Source organism: Gavia stellata, chromosome 2 (assembly GCF_030936135.1).
Source record: "Gavia stellata isolate bGavSte3 chromosome 2, bGavSte3.hap2, whole genome shotgun sequence".
NCBI lineage: Eukaryota > Metazoa > Chordata > Aves > Gaviiformes > Gaviidae > Gavia > Gavia stellata.
The window spans coordinates 84,396,103-84,409,037 of record NC_082595.1 but is presented as its reverse complement, the minus strand read 5'-3'; the positions used below and the strand labels follow the sequence as shown (position 1 = coordinate 84,409,037).

Below are 12,935 nucleotides of genomic sequence, written 5' to 3'. Positions count from 1 at the left end.
TGCTCAATACATGCCTAAAGAAGATGTACGTAAGTTGCTCCGAAGGGTCAAGAAGCTTTTCTGACCCCAATACAATACCAGGCAGATGCATCCTTTCCTATCCTTGTAACTATTTCCCCTAGAAATACTTGTGAGCCACAAGAAACCTGCCACCCTTAGAGACAGGACACCAGTCAGTTTATGCCAGTAGAGAGAAACCACTCAGGTGCATCACATAATGCTTTACTTCTACGCAGAAGGAAAACTGCCAGCTTTAGGATCAAAAAGGGATTCTCCCTCCCTTCCTGATTCTCGGTGTCTGATCAGACTTGTTGGAAAGATTCATTTTTCCATAAATAAAAGGCCTCAGGGGCTCATTCAGGTAGTTTTCCTCACCTGCTGTGGGTGCCAGGCAGTAACAGAGTACTTGTCATGCAGAGCAGCTGGGTGATCTGAGAGCAGGATGCGCAACTAAATCTGGTGGTCTCGGTGTAAGGGTAGCTGGATGAAATCTAACAGCCTAACATTATACAATAATAGACTACACTATATTATAGTAATATACTTTCTAATAAGTATAGCAATATATATCATTATACTGAACACAACACATACACTATAATAATATATAATAATATACACAAACTCAGCGTAGATTCTCTGTTCCCTCTGGCCTTAAACTATATAAAATCACTTATAGCTCAGAACTGATTAAAGGGCTGAAGTACAAGTCAAGATTTAATTGATATACTGTATGAATAGCCTTTGACTATGGCCCCTGGATACAGTAATTTACATAAAAACAGGCTAGGGTTTGGCAGAAAATGAAATACATTCAGATTTTGTTTGTTTGCCATTTTAATAATAAGGATATGACTCAGATAGCTGTTTAGTTTAATATGTGACACAGGAGAAATTATTTTTTATGTGATATTGCAATACATGATTGCACTACAAAACAAAATGGGCTTTTGCATTCCAGCAGAAAACATGATTTCTGACCATGCAAAAAGTTGAGCTCTGAGTGAAGGCTGATTAAGCAAATTAAACCAGAGACCTCTTTAAACATACTGCAACATATTCACACTGTTTGAGAAACAGATGGAGATTGTAAAACCACATTCTCATGCAGGTATGCAATAACGTATCTGGGACTCATACCATTTTATGATGTGAATCACCGTACCACATCGAAGATGCTGTAGTGAAGCAGACTGTCAGGATTCCCATTGCACAAATATTTTTCAGAGCTTTCTATCACCTCTGTTTTTAACTGCACCTGCTCTCAGTTTGGTATGTAAGCTGCTACCCTAGATGCAGTTCATTTTACAGACTGACGTGAATCTACTAAGTGCTTTTAAAAGCAAGATACACAGAAAAGCATAGACCAGCCAATAGCCAAGGCACGATCTGTCTTTCTGGTGTGCCTATAGGCAGAAGAGAAATCTCAATCCAAATCAGAGCAAAATCTTTGTTTAGTTTAGTATTGGTTCCTTTCACCGATTTTCAACCGATCAGTTTAAGGATAATGACTGGGCAGAGATTATAGCTGTTTATCGTGTAACTTAGCACCACGTTACATATGCAATTGCCCTTTTTGACATTGAGGGGATTTTTTTAGCCCCTTTTAGATAATAGCTCTGGTTTCCTGAACCTGCTGTAACTACTGTTATTTTGCACCTCCTGATAGCTTTTCTCTGTCTGTTGTAACTCAGTGGCCCACATGTGTTTCGCACCTAAGGAATTCAAGCTAGGGACTTGTGAGTAGATTAAAACAGCTCAGAAATAAAGTCTTTGGAACAAAGCATTATTTATTCACTTCCCCAAAAGTAAAAATTATGTAAAGCCACTAATGAAAACAATGAACAGCTATTAATTGTCACTCTTAAAGTGGTATTTTTTTCTCTGCAAAGTTCTCCATGACCTTTTGAAGCCCTCACTGATTGGAAAAAATCACCTTCTGCTTGTGTTTCCCTGCCAGTTGTCCCACTGACAATTCCTGGACAGTATATGTCTATTGATTTAACCCTAATCTTAAAGCCTAATTAAAAGCCTGGGGTGAATGACTGTTCAAAATCTTACTTTTGAATTTTAACAGTTTATAAAAGTGAAGAAACAATCAAAAGGAAAATTCTGAAAAATAAGGACCTTCCATTGTTTTCAGTTCCTTCTTGTACTATCCCGCTCAGGCTAACTCTGTGGTAAGTATCCATTATAAACAGAAATGTAAGAATGTACCTTAATCAGAAACAGCTACAGATCCTGCCCAGATTGTCATACTGCCTGCTTCCAAAAATTTCTCAGTTCCTCCAATCTGGCCCTAAAAACTCTGATTTTCAACAGTGCTGTAACCGAGTTGTTACTTACTAGGTCATTCACCAGTTATGCAGCCATGAAAATTATGCTGAAGTTGAATTAGTGTCCAAAAGACACAAATCTTGTTCTACCATGTCTAAAGGAGACAGTTCCAATTTTTTTCTGTGTTTACTTAGTAAGAAGTGTAAAAATAAACTGCATGCATCAAAGAGTTTTCAAACAGCTGAGAGAAAATGGCAAGCAAGTAGGTAGATAGTAATTGTACTCAAGTAATTTAAATAGGAAATATGAGATACTTCTTTTTGAGCATGCTTTTATTGACTTCTGCATCTACCCTCAGCCCTCCTCTCTGGACAAGCTCCTGCCTCCAGTCACTACTGAGATTCTGTCCCATCATTCCCAACTGATTCCTGTTTACAGCTTTGGGTACCAGACTACCTCACTCCTCTTTATCCATAAGGTCTCCAGTCAGAGCTGAACAAAATTGATCACTAGACTCTAGTGTCATCATGTGACTCTTCAGAAAGATTACATTTCATATAGACTTTCTTTTAAAAAAAGGGTTATGTACCTATGAGAGTTTCATCTTGTTTTAATCTAAGTCACCAACCATTTCCTCTTGTAGTCATTGGACTTTGGGCAGCTCCAGAAAATGATTCCTCCCTTACTAAAATCCTTGTCTAGTTTCATGCTTACTTTATCTGGAGGTATGTCTCTCATCGTGATGTTTCCAAAGTAAAGTGTCTAAATCTAGTAGGGAGACAGGATATAAGATGCATCCTAATTCTCAGCATTTTTTACATGTTAGTGTAAGCAGGCTGGTGGCTGAGGATGCACTTTGAGGCACCATTCTCACACATGAAATCTCTTCACCTGCTTAATGACTACAGATTTTGCTACAGGGTCTAAGTATTGCACCACCTGTGCCCCTCTGTAGGTCTCACCTAAAGGAACCTGCTGTGTTGAGAGAGGAATATGCTGAAATTGAAATAGTCTAATATCAAGATAATCTCCATCTTCAAAATTTGATACACAAGCCAGGTTTGACAGACAAAGAAGTTTCACATACCAACTCCTTAAGAAAATTGCTACAGACACACCTATTTAGGGAAACTTTCTTATTAAGAAGTTTTGAGCCTTATCACGTCATAAAAGTGATAGATTTTTACAGGAATGTCAAGTGTCACTAACGTAATTAATTTTATCAACAAATGTTCTCATTGAATATGAAATCAGATTTGTTGACAAATTTATTTTTATCAAGCCATAAAAACATTAAAGCAGTAGTTAGATTCCTTTCTCAATTTTTTTATAAGCTGCAATCTTTCCCAACTATTCAGTGAAGGAGTGGTGTCAGGCTGGTCACAACATAATCACCACATAGTCATGCTGCTACCACAAGTTTTTCTTTCACTGGCCACATTTCTATTCCACTGCTTGTCATTCCAAACCAATTAACTTTTGACTCACTGGTCAACTCCAGCTGTATCTGACAGATGTCCCATAGTCCTAAATCAGTCAATCCTTCCCAGTTTCACGAAAGTACTCATCCAGAAAGGTGAGGAAGATACTGTCAGTGCCCTTACTGAAGAGCAAATGCCCACATAAGGTCAACCAAAATACCCCACAAATGAATGAAGTTATGAATGTCTGGAATACATAAAAGTTTCAGACCTGACCCCACAAAATCCAAACATGAGACACAAAGTCATTAGAAATCAGCCTTCATTAGCACTGCTGCTCACAGAACTACTCTCAGACCAGCCCCCTATGACCTCTTCTCCAGTTTCCTGACTTTTTCCTAAACAGGTTTTATTAAAATTAACATTACTGAAGAGTGGCTGGAAAGCTGCCTGGCAGAAAAGGACCTGGAGGTGCTGGTCGACAGCCGGCTGAATATGAGCCAGCAGTGTGCCCAGGTGGCCAAGAAGGCCAACGGCATCCTGGCTTGTATCAGAAATAGTGTGGCCAGCAGGAGTAGGGAGGTGATCGTGCCCCTGTACTCGGCGCTGGTGAGGCCGCACCTCGAATCCTGTGTTCAGTTTTGGGCCCCTCACTACAAGAAAGACATTGAGGTGCTGGAGCGTGTCCAGAGAAGGGCGACGAAGCTGGTGAGGGGTCTGGAGCACAAGTCTTATGAGGAGCGGCTGAGGGAACTGGGGTTGTTTAGCCTGGAGAAGAGGAGGCTGAGGGGAGACCTTATCGCTCTCTACAACTACCTGAAAGGGGGTTGCAGAGAGGTGGGTGTTGGTCTCTTCTCCCAAGTGACTAGTGATAGGACTAGAGGAAATGGCCTCAAGTTGTGCCAGGGGAGGTTCAGACTGGATATTAGGAAAAATTTCTTTACTGAGACAGTGGTCAAACATTGGAACAGGCTGCCCAGGGAGGTAGTGGAGTCACCATCCCTGGAGGTGTTCAAGGAACGTGTGGATGTCGCATTGTGGGACACGGTTTAGTGAGCATGGCGGTGTTGGGTTGATGGTTGGACTTGATGATCTTAAAGCTCTTTTCCAACCTTAATGATTCTGTGATTCTGTGATACTGTACTAGTAACTGCAAAGTATTGCATCATTTTGGCAAGATGCAACTACACCATCCTATATTTTTCCAGATACGCAACTGATATTTATGGAAACATTCTGCTTTTTCTGCATCGTTAATGTTATTGATAAAGTTACCATCTCCAGGAACTGAAGTCTATCTCTTTTCTAGGATTCCTTCTATTTCTAATGTTCCTTGAACTCATTTGTATTATCATGCATTGCTGGCCACATATTTCTTTCACAACTTTTCAATTAAATATGGAATTTTTATTTTATAAGTGTAATTGCTATTAATTTGTCTTCTGCATCTTTTCCTGATTTTTATATAGTGATTGTTTATAAGTTCTTGCCATTCCTTCATCACTGAGGCTGAAGCAAAAACATACTGAAGTTATTGTTTTTCTGTAGAAAACTGTTTTGTTAGTCAACCAACAATCTTTTCTTTTCAACTTGATATTTGAACTTATTTTTTCTTTTAAAAATCTCTTATGCCAATGAAGTTTTGTCATATTAGTCCTTGCCATTAGGACACTTTAAAACTTTCAAAACATCAGGAATATATACAAATATATCTATCCTTTACTTACTGAAACCTTCTCATGTTTCACATACTGATTGTATTCAGGTAGTTGTCACTGGTCTTGGTAGAAGTCCGTTCTGTGGATGACTGTACCTTTATCCTTCATACAGATAATTTCTGAAAAGGTTTATGTCATACAGAATGGCACAGAGCAAATGAGACATCTCTATGGATGGAGATCAAAACCCTCATCAGCCACACCAAAAGCTGTCAAAAGGTAAGAGAGCACCTTGTTGATAAATAATTCTCTGTTTGGTTATAGGAGAAAGAATATTAAGAATAGCTGGGCTGTTTTTATAATTTTATGTTTTCTGAGGGGAAGAGTTTATTGAGTGATTAAAAAAATCTGGTTTGCTCATCATATTTATAAATTATACTAAAAAATCTGAATAACGAAATGACAGCATTTCATTTAACGTTTTTCAGGGCAATAAAATCTAAAGGTTACTGAAAAGAATTCCTGAAAGATCTCATTTTACTTAATTATTAGAAACTGTCAAACTCATTGCCACCTGATATTTTTCTGAGGCCAAAAACTTAACTAAGGTTCAAAAAAGCATTTGACAAGGTCAGGGAAGAGAAGAAAAATCTACCACAGGGTATAAGGTAAGATGGTCTGGATACAGCCTTGAAAAGATTCAATTTCTGACTGCTGAAAGAACACAAGAGAGGAAAGATTACTCTGTATTTGTGCTTTTTCTTCTATACTTTCCTAAGCGAGCATAACTCGGCATCCTCAGAATTGGCTACACTGACCTTTGCTACATTAAAAAAAAAAAGGATATGAAGTTTAAAAATGCCACCAAAACCTTCTCTCTCCTCCTTTTTTAAAAAACTAACAAAGAAACAAAAAAACAAAACAAACCCCAAACCCCAACACCATGCCTCGGTATTATTTGCAGTATGCTTTTTAGTTTGAATTAAAGCAGGAAAAGAAATTTTTTATTTGAGTCTACCTCCACAAATGAATTAAGCCTTAAAAATCCCATTGTTATTTTGCTGAAATAAGTGAAACAGAGATAAAGTAACCTGGCTAAGCCACAAACCAATTCCTTGAAAGAGCCAAAATAAGTAACTCTTATCTCCTTGCTTTCAGTCTTATGTTTATAACCCCAATATTGTACTTTTCTTTCCTCATACTGATGGCTAAAAAAAAAAGAGACTAGTATATATGATGGAAACACATAAAAACATCTTGCGTATTTTTTTTTCATCATTAGGAAGTAATTCTTTTCATGAAGACCAATTATTTTAGATACGCTTTTCATGCCTACTTTTATACAGAACCGTGTGGAATTTTGTTTTCAGACCATGAGGTTGAAGCCTCTTCACTGGGTCAAATACCTAACCTTTATTGATGAGATGATTGGCCAAGTTTGTACTCACACATACAGCTCTTAAATGAAATGCTAGATGTGTAAGAGGGTCCGGTGGTCCCTCTGAGCCAAAGGGGTTTGTACAATCTAATGTGCAATACCATAGCCAAATTCTTGCTAGATATTACAGATCTGCTATTAAGAAACCATGAGCAATACCTTAGGATTCAAATTTCTCTGCATGAATTTTATCACCTACACCCAAATAATTGCTTCTGTTCTGCCACTGATGAAAAACCTACACCCTAGCAAGAGGAGGCAGCAAGACAAGCCTATAAAATTGCTGATGAATACAGACTCACCAAGCAAGTTCTAAATATACCTTTAAACTATAGCCATGTCTCAATAGTATGCTCAGATTAATCGTCAGTGTAAAATCCCTGATCAGGTTAATGTCCGGTTTTTTTTGCATCTGAAAGGCAAAACCAAAGGGCTGGTTCTGGCAATAAGGCTGTGCCTTTTATACTGATTCCTTTGTGTGTCAGAGATCACCAAGGGATTGCTTTCACAGACTAAATATGTCTCTGGCATATCTAAAAAGGTCTTAATCCACTCAGAGTGGGAGTATCAACCATTAAAGCACACGTCAGGCTGTGAAGTAGCTATACCACCTTGAAGCAGCTGGGGAGCTAAGCCTAGGCAAAAGAAACTTGTTGGTCTGGAATGTCAACAGGCGACCCACACGTCATGACAGAAATTTAAAGACATTTGAGGAATTATGTGCTCTTTGTGTTGTTATCCATTTTATAGCTTCACTGCAGAAAGAAACAGTAGTCTATATAGTGTACCAGTAAGTACATAAAAATTTAGTCAGTTGAGAAACACTGGAGTCTAATTTTCAATTAAAAAGGCCATTTTAGTGCATGTCTCCACCCCCAAACCCGCACTGTGAGGGATATCTTTAGGGTTATTTTCATCAAACTTAGAAAGTTATTTAAACTACGCAAGTGCCGCTGATGAGCCAATATCATGGTTAAGAAAAACTCTACAGCCTTTAAAAAGTCAAGAACCACTGTCCACACACAAGTTATGATAACTCTCTTGAGCACACTTGTGTTTGAACATATTTATAATAATTTGATTTGATAAGTAATGTTTAGGGAAAAAAGCTGTTGAAGAGGTAAAATGCTATTACATTTGAGGCCTTGATAGAATCTCTGAATTTTTTTTCCTTGATTATCAAAAATTGTATGTGAAATTGCCTGAGTTGTTGCACACTGGGAAAAACAGAATCCAGCACAACTGAAACAGCTGCTCAAATAATTTCTTTATCACAGTTTTTAAATAACTACTGTAGCAATTATTTATTACTGCAAGTACCTTTGCAGAACGTGCAAGTATAAATTATTTACTTTGACAGGTATAAAAGATGTCTATTCTTAGTAATGGAGCTGCGCTGCTGCTCACCATCATAGTCAGGGAAATATTTCGCCTGCTGAGGTATCTTTGAAAGAGGACCAAAAAACTGAAAAAAATCCCAATAATATAGCTTATTTAGAAACAAAAGTAAGAATACAAAACCATGGAGTGTGAAACGGTATGTAAATAGAGGATTCATATTGCACTGTAGCACAGAAGAAATTCAGATGACTAATAAAACCCCTGCAAAATAAATGTCATACACCTATATATACTGGCTATAAAACAGTCAAAACTTTCTCTTGACAAAAAATTGTTACTCTGTGCTGTATATACTACAATATAGCCAGAACAACATGGCATAACAAATCATTAGTAACTTTGGTCCGTAGTATATATGACTTACTATATATAAAGCAAACATATGTTTGAAGTACAACAATTTCTTTTGAAACGCTGGCTAGAGGCAGACCTTCAAGGGATTAAACTCCAAGATCATTTAATTGTTCCCACTAAAACAAACTGGTATCAGAGTTTGTTTTCAATTCCTCCCAAATCTCAGTTTTTTCATACTAACTTCTGGTATTAACAACTTCAAGTATAAAATTAGTAACTTTTTTTTTCACTGAAAGGCTCTTTTTCCTCAATAATTTTCCATCTTTAGTTAGGAAGACTGAAGAGCTGATGCTGGCAGTTGGATCAGTGAGAACGCTTAGTTTTCTTAAAATATTAGTAAGAAAATTATTTCAATCAATGGTATGAAGCAAGATGAGATAAAAGGATTGAAGTGAACTATTCAATAAGAGATTTAGGCATCCTCAAGAAAGCCTGGGAGACATTGTGGCTTGAATTCACAGCAACAACATAAAAACCTGCATTCACCTGCTACCTCATCGCACCGATTCCTAACAAAGGAATCTGATCTGATCTGATCTGATCTCATCTGATTAACACCTTCAGAAAATACTGAGGTATACAGTCGGATCATCATGAGCAATCACCCATCAACTAGACTGCATTAAATGACCATATGTTTATTCCCAGCCTTTGAGTGTTGCCAATATGCCTCAATTTAAAGCAGATCAAGTGGCTAGGAAAACGTATGCAAATAATTTGAAAAGTAGCTCTTAAAGTGGTAATTGGTTCCATTTCTGAACATCTGACCACACACTTGTAAACAATCTTTTTAAAGTGGTCACGTCACCGCAGCTGCAACCTGCCCTCTACATAATAGCTCCCTATTACACATAAAATGAATGATGAGTACCTATCTGCTTTCCTCCTCATCCCAAGGGATGCTGACCATGTCAAATCAAAATGCTGTGCTTAAAGGGATAAAAATGGTTATCAGAAAAAGATTGTGCATGTGTTAGGAAGCACAGAAGTCCTAAAGATGGTATAGCCCCTTACTGTATGGAAATGATAGATTGTTCAGAAAATATATTTGTACATTTGGATGTAAATCAGAATGATATAGTTGTATCTGATAAGAATGATGCAGCATTTCATTGCTCGTTAACGATGAAGAAATTTTCACAGCATTTACTAGCTATGAACCTTTCAAAATCAGCAGAGTCTGAAAAGCTTCTGAGTTATTTCCCCCTGACATTGACCATTTTAAACATCTCCCCTTCTAGTTCACTGACCTTCATCTCGTTCTGAGGCACTGAGACATAACATCAGCCTTAGGTTCCTCACCCAGACCTAGGTCCCTGGCTGTTTGGGGTCACAAGTACTTGACAGTCAGATACCCATGGATTTTATTGAACCTGTGCTGGTCACAGAGGCGAATGGGCAAAACACGCGTCCTCCTCCTAAGCATCCCTACTGTTTGTACTTTCCACATAGGTAATACTGGATAACTTATATTATATTAATATCAGTTCCAAATTTGATTTTTACCATAATATCTAGACTTGGGGGAGGACGTTTTGGTTTTTCTTTTTACTAGGTTGCCAGAATAAAAATGGAGCAGGCAGCTGTGTTTCAAAACTCTGAGGTACTAATCCCATTTACTTAATCATGGCTCTTTTGACCTGTCATATTCCTATTTTATTCAAATTTTCACATTGAAAGTAAACATCAAAATAAAATGGAGCATAATCTGTAGCTAGTAATTTCATACAAGACCCCCAGAAGCCAAAGTTCTGCATAAAAACCACAAAAGAACTAGTGAAGTCAGTTGCAAAAATAAATTTTATCCACCAGATAGCAACACCCCGATGGCAGCTCCCACGCAGACCTCAAACCATTTGCAAAATGGAAGCAGCAGACAGTAAATGAAGCATCTTGGTCAATCAGCGAACTACCAAAGGCGGCAGACATTGGGGTTCAATCATTCACTGAAATGCCTGTTGGAGGGATCTCAACACACTACCTGAGGATGAGCTGCCTGCAGCTTTGAAATGTGTTAACCTGTGGAACAACCAGCCTGAACAGTGGTAGTTGGTTTTTACCTCCGACTTGGAGGTGAAATCTTCACTAGCAACAATTCTGGTGCTATTCTTGGGCAAGATGGAAATGTGGAAATGAAATAATCACACTTAAATCAAAAGTATTTGTTCATTAGAATTTTCTTCAGTTAATATTCTACAATTTTCTCTTTTTCTATTATTACATTTTCTAGGCATTTATTTTAAAATTAAGTCTCATTAAAACTTGTGGATAAAGTATAAAAACGTCCTTCCATCTTGCTGACACAAACAATCAGTATAATTTCTAAGGGCAATATTTCACTTAAGCTTCACAAAACTCATAAGCAATGTGAAAACTCATTTGAGTAGTTTATTACATCCTTGATTTGGTATAAATAAAACTGTTAGGTTCTATGGTTTTCATCGCTGTCATGCAATTCCAATATTCACTGCTGCAATAAATTAGGTCTTACAAACAACAAAACATAATAAAACAAATTCAAGAGATGCTGTAAATAGGGAACAAAAAGGAAGTCATCTAGTGCAAGCTTTTTGAGTATAAACCCCTTGACACATGTTGTAACCAGCCAGTTAATAATTGCTTTGTAAATTGTAAATCTGAAATGAAGCAGAGGGGATAAAACTAACAAACAAATCAGAAAGTGCGACTGTTACTTGTTTGGAGTGATTATTGCCGCTGCCAACCAAGTTCAAAATCTTGTAACAAAGAACCTGTTTTTATATTTCCTCCAGTGTAACTATTATACCTGTGCTGGAAAATACATATAATCCTTATCAAGAAATAAAGTATCACACAAAATATATGCTTGTGCAGATGTTGAATATTTACAACAATAACACGCCACAAATTTTAACACTGGTCTCTTCACACACTGCTCTCTCTCCCTTATTTACCCAGAACAGATTTTCTCAGACTGGACAGAATATGTAACGGATGTTAAAAATCCAGGGGGCATATGAACACGTACTATCATCACTGCGTCATGCTATACTGCAGTAGCTCTTTCCTTGAATGAAGAGAACATACAAAGCCAACTTTAAACAGGAACCTTTTATAAAAACAAATCAAAGTTTGGCCAAGTCAGGAACAACTGGAAATAGGGTTATCCAAAGGACAGATACTGGCAACCTTTGAAATTGGCCCTGTTACCATTTTTACCAGTAACACTCCTGATTATTCAGGAACCTGTAACTTAACTATAAATTTTCTTTCAGTGTTACAGATTGGTAGATCCTCACCATTAACTTGCAGCCAAAATATCATTCCACGTTATGTTGCCAGCATTATGACACTGCCCTAATTTGTCCCTCGTATTGTATATTCAACATACAGAGTCAGAAATCATGAAGAAAATGCTTTCTTGTCTCATGGTTATTTCTCAGCATTTAAAATAGTATTTTATTATCTGTGTTCCCAAACTGGAAGTATAATAGGGGATGGAAAGGGAGAATTGGAAAGATAGTCAACTTGTTTAAAAAGTAGCTTATTTAAGGGCACTCACTTGGTGCCAATAAACTTTATTATTGAAAACAAATATCCACCTGCTTATTTTTAATCATTTTAAGTTACTTATTTTGTATTCTTAAAAAAAGGTCTAGTTGCTCTAAAAATTTTGAACATTTTAAATACTTACTTAAATATTTTATGAGTAGCGTATTCTCCTTTCCTCCCACCCAGAAGCCCTGACCAAATAAAACATTTCAAGTTCTGCCACGCAAATACATGTACAACTCATCTGAACATCTCTTATCTTGGCTTCATATTACTCGTAATAAAAAAGTATTCATTGAATCCTTCTGTTATTATTGAGAGATATGAACAGTTATTGTACTTCATTTTTTTATCACAATTACAAACAAATTCCCATTATATTTTTTTTAAGGAATGCAAGTTCTCAACATTTTTACAGTTATAAATAGTCTCAGCATAGACTTGAGATGATAATTCATGTAATTCTACTACTAGACAAAGCAACCTTTACTTAGTATTTAGTATTCATATGCTTAAATTCTAGGGCAAATTTTAAGTATGAAAATATCATGGAATACAGTATAAATGTGAAGAAAATCAATTTCAGAGAGTTTGATGGAAAATCAATAGACAAAAAGGTAAATATTTCAGAAAGTGATATATTTAGTACAAATTGAACTGAAAAGGTTTCCAGCTTTAGAATATGTTTCTGTGCTCTCCTAGCTGATGGAGGATTGCTAAATTGTGGTCTGTGTCACGACTGGCTGTCTGAGCAGAAAAGTCTGAGGAATGTTTTGCTCACGCAGTTTGATCCACAAGAAATTAATTAACTTTATTAGCAAGATATTTAGATAAACCCTTACTCACATACAAAAA

General features: G+C 36.9%; 1 protein-coding gene across 2 annotated transcripts in view; it reads right to left on the bottom strand.

Annotated features, from left to right (window-relative positions):
* Positions 1-12,935, bottom strand: part of KHDRBS2 (KH RNA binding domain containing, signal transduction associated 2) — a 394,749-nt gene that overhangs the window by 168,800 nt on the left and 213,014 nt on the right. The gene's annotated exons all lie outside the window — the stretch shown is intronic.